The sequence below is a fragment of the Malania oleifera genome, chromosome 1 (genome assembly GCF_029873635.1).
Source record: "Malania oleifera isolate guangnan ecotype guangnan chromosome 1, ASM2987363v1, whole genome shotgun sequence".
NCBI classification, from domain to species: domain Eukaryota; kingdom Viridiplantae; phylum Streptophyta; class Magnoliopsida; order Santalales; family Ximeniaceae; genus Malania; species Malania oleifera.
The window spans coordinates 13,494,956-13,499,941 of NC_080417.1; the positions used below are offsets into that span (position 1 = coordinate 13,494,956).

Consider the following 4,986-nt stretch of genomic DNA (forward strand, 5'->3'; position numbering starts at 1 on the left):
TTAGCTTGCCATGTCAGCGCGCTGCGTCAACACTAATGATCGTTGACCCCCGAGCATTGACTAGCCCATTGACCATTGACTTTTTTAGGATTATTTTTTTATTTTTTTATTTTTTTCAGCCAGATTTTCCTTTCCCAATTTTTTGCATAGATTTCATACAAAGGTATTTGAAAAATTCCTCAAATACCCTTGTATTGTATTGCGGGGACAATGCCCTCACACCTCCAACCCATTTATCATCCTTTTTTTTTTTTTTTTTAAAGAAGGGCGGTACCTCCATTTATTTATTGATAACCCCTCACTTTTGGCGGAGGAATACCGTGGTTACAAGACAATCAATGAGAGATAACAAAAGACAAACGTTAAAAATCTCCCAAAGAACAACACTAACATCCAGCCAAAACCGGGTTACAAGTCCAAACAAAACAAAACAAATTAGGATCTACAAGACAAAGCTCACACAACATAACAAAACAAAAGAAAAACAGCAAAAAGCATGAGCAAAAACCAAAAGAATATCAGCTAAACATACCTCATATAAGCCATACCCATCTTCTCCAATTTATACAAACCATTGCTAACTTTAGGGAGTTGACTACTATTTGTAAACAAACTATTCCTCCCCATAGCACCTTGTCGAGTCAAGGCATCTACTACTTTGTTCCCTTCTCTATACGAATTATTTATCGAAAAATCCACTCCCTCCAATAAACCAATAAGCTGCTCCCAAAAATCCCACAAATACCACAATAAGCACTTCCTGACTCTAATCCAATTAACTACAATATTCGAATCACATTCAATATCGATACAGGTATGACCCAACTGTTTGCAAATCTTTATTCCTTCCAACACAGCTCTCAATTCAGCTTCATTATTTGAACAAGAATCAAAATATTTTGAATCTTGTTCAAATAACGAAGCTGAATTGAGAGCTATGTTGGAAGGAATAAAGATTTGCAAACAGTTGGATTATCATCCTAATTCATAAAATAATAATTCATAAGCTCGATATCAATATGCTTTTTCTGTATACGTATTTTACTCTATATGAACCAAGAGAGAACTACATGACATGGTCAAGTTAATAAGTCATTGTCTTCCTTTTGCATTGTAGTTTGATTTGCGGGTGTGCGATTGCCTTTAACTTTATTTCTTTATAAGATGCGATAAGGTTCTCCCTCCCCTCACTAAAAAAGAAAAAGGAAGAAAGAGGCAATAACCAGCAATAATCCATGGAAAAGCTTCACTTCCACTGTCCTCTGTTTTTCCTTCTCTTCCAACTCTCACCTCTCCTACTTGTTTCATCGGATGACACTTACACGAAGCCGGACAAGTACTTCATCAATTGTGGCTCAGAATTGAATGCCTCACTCGACGATGGCCGGACCTTTGTTGGTGACCGGAAAGCAGGGTCTTTCTCCTTCTTCCCAGGCAAGAGCGATCCTGTCCAAGACAGCAACCCAGAAACAAATGCATCCCTTTATCAAACAGCAAGAATTTACAGAGTGCCATCTTCCTATGCCCTTGCAATCCCTGAACATGAAAATGGGACTTACGTGGTACGCCTACATTTCTTCCCTCTCTCTTCTCATCTAGATCTCACCGGTGCTACGTTCAACGTTTCAGCATCTGTGTTTTTGCTTTTATCGGATTTCAATGTCCCAAACGGTACCAAATCCCCAGTGATAAAGGAATTTTTACTCGCAATCACTGCAGGGAAGTTCAGAATAGATTTCATTCCTAAGCTAGTGCAGCCTGCTTTGGCTTTCATAAATGCCATTGAAGTCTTCCTTGCCCCTGAAAACTTGACCCTTGTCAGCGCAACTCGTGTTACTCCTGCAGGAAAGAATGGTAGCTACACTGGTTTGCATCCTCAGGCTCTGGAAACTGCTTACAGGTTAAATGTTGGAGGTCTCACCATCAGGCCGGACGACGATCCTCTTTGGCGAAATTGGATTCCAGATGATGAGTATCTAACTAACCGGGCTTCTGCACAGAATGCTAGTTACTTCAGTGGAACGCTGCAGTATCAGCCTGAAGGAGCGAGTGACTATACGGCCTCAAACCTTGTCTACAGAACAGCCAAAATATCAACGAGCAGAAACATAACATGGAGTTTTGGTGTGAGTAAGAATGCTAGACATCTTGTGAGGGTTCATTTTTGTGACACTTTTAATCCGACAGTAACGTCAGATACATTTAATCTCTATCTCCTTGGCAAGTTCAATCTGGGGATTAGTTCCTATCCCAAATTTTACCAATTAGCTGTTCCCTTTTATCTTGATTTTGTCGTTGATTCCAATGATTTGGGGTTTATGAGTATCAGCATAAGTCCGTCACATGATTTCCCAAACCTAACTGCATATCTGAATGGACTCGAGATTTGGAAGTTTTCGGTAGCTGCATCAGGCCAACAGAAGAAGAGCCATTGGTTTGCTATTGTTGGTTCAGTACTTGGAGGTGTGGCTCTCATCTGCATTTCGTTAGTGGTAGTTTTGATGGGTTTGAAATGCAGGAAAGAAAAATCCACTGACAATCAACTGCCACTTGAGCTTCTTTACGGTGGTGAGATTTCTTATGATTCAGCAATAGCAAGAAAAGCCAATGCTTTCCTGGTTCATAACTTGAACATTGAGCTAAAGAAGTCATTTGCTGAAATACAGAAGGCAACTAACAACTTTGATCCGGACTTGATGTTAGGCAAAGGAGGGTTTGGAAAAGTCTACAAAGGACGGCTTAGCAATGGTGACATTGTGGCTGTGAAACGGCGTGAATCAGAAAGCGACCAGGGCCTTCACGAATTTGAAAGAGAGATCACAATTTTATCCAAAATTTGCCATCTCCATCTTGTTTCCTTGATTGGGTATTGTGATGAAAATTTTGAGATGATACTGGTTTATGAATTCATGGAGAAAGGGACACTTAAAGAGAATCTGTATGATTCAAATGGGATTCCCCTAGGCAAATTATCTTGGAAGCAAAGGCTTGACATTTGCATTGGCGCTGCAGAAGGTCTACATTATCTTCACACTAGTGCTGAGAAGAGAATCCTTCATCGCGATGTTAAGTCAACAAACATCTTGCTCGATGGAAATTTTGTGGCAAAAGTTGCTGATTTTGGTCTTTCAAAGTCAGGTCCTATCGATAAATCCTCAACTTACAATCGTCTGAAAGGCACGCCTGGATATTTCGATCCTGAATATTTGGGAAACCTGGTGTTTACAGAAAAATCTGATGTGTACTCTTTTGGAGTCGTCCTTCTCGAAGTGCGCTGTGCAAGACCAGCCATTAAGGAGGGAGTGAACCTAGTTGACTGCCCGGGATAAAGGAAGGCCAACTGAAAGAAATTATGGACCCATTTCTTGTGGGCAAACTTAATCCCAAATCGTTGAAAACATTTGTTGGAACAGCTGAGAAGTGCTTAAATGATTTGAGTGTTAACCGGCCTACAATGTATGCTGTATTGTGGGACTTGAAGTATGCGCTGGGGTTCGAAGAAAATGCAATGCACAAACAGCCGCATGAAGATAGCACTGCAGATGCATCGTTGGAGCTGGCGCTGCCTTTAGCTAAGCATTTTCCTTCTAACAGCCTCCCTGGTGGCGAAGAAAGCTTGGTGCAAATAGGATTACCTGGTGAAGATGGTTCGGATACAACAGCTAGTGAAGTGTTCTCCCAGTTGAGGATTGATCTTCCCAGATAATTTCAACACTTCAAGTACGTCCATGCATTTTTAGCTGCTTAAGTTTTATTCACTGTTGTAGGCAGAGCTTTTGCTATTTTAATTCAGAAATGGAAGGTGCAAGAAATAGCACGATTGACTTGATAGTAGTTGGGATAAATGAAAGGAGCTCTATCTAAATAAATATATGATTTATTTATTTATTTAGTTTTTATGTAGAATGATGCTTTAACTTGGGATAAGGTAGGAAACAAGTATCTAGTAGAATGGCCACTCCATTTCAGTGATATTGTTTGTAGACGGACCAATGATCTAATCTATAATTTATTTCTTTATTAATCACATCTATTTCAAACCACTGCTATACCTGATATTCTTCCCCTTAGTTCAGGAGCTTTCGTACATGGATTTGGACAAAAAGTATATTACCTTTCATTTAAATCTACACAAATCGAAATATGTAGTTTGAAATCCTACCTTCCAAATGCAGTCTTTGAAGTGCATGCGAGTACTTAAGATTTTGCATGCACCTGTGGTGATTGTGTGCATCAAGCTCTAATATTTTTTATAAGCATGTTGAAGAAACACCTTTATGCTCTGGTTTTGGTTTACTGATTGAATGTGTTAGTAGCTTCATTTTACTGATTGAACGTGTTACTAGCTTCATTTTAATACATGCGCACCTCTGGTCCTCTGGATGTTGGTTGCAGGAAGCAAACCCCACTAGAACTCTGGCAAAAACTTTTCCTGCCTGCATATGGAAGAATCCGATCTTTTGGTGCGACTTGAAGGAGCTTATATTGTCAAATCTCACCATCTCGAGGTTAAAAAAAATGCAAGCCTCTTTGGATGTTCTCCTTAATTAATCCAAGATGGGTGTTTTCTATGTTGAGGATTCTCCGCCTTAATTTTAAGAGAATATTATATATGTATCTTTCTTTTGTCTATCCTCTAATTAATAAGGAATTGATATGTAATTATTGCGTTAGCGATCCAATCAATTTTCAGATGTTTAGGGCAGTTGGTACCATTTCAAAAATTAAAAAAACGAAAACAAAAGATAAAAATAAAAAATAAAAAATAAAAAATAAAAAATAAAAAATAGAAATCAACAACTTATTTGATTAATATTTATAAATCTAATACAAATTAAAAACTTAATTAAAAATGACTCATTTTCATCTTTAAATTAAGTAATATCATTAAAATATGATTAAAATAATTGTCGCGACTTCCCGGAGCCCGTGTGCCCCGGGTGGCGAAATAAAAAATGTTTTCAAAATTTTCAAGGAAAAACATGG

The 4,986-nt window shown here is 38.4% G+C and overlaps 1 pseudogene; it reads left to right on the plus strand.

The window, feature by feature from the left end:
- Positions 1-1,235: 1,235 nt before the first annotated feature.
- Positions 1,236-4,702, plus strand: LOC131149994 (probable receptor-like protein kinase At5g24010; annotated as a pseudogene).
- The last annotated feature ends 284 nt before the right edge of the window (positions 4,703-4,986 follow it).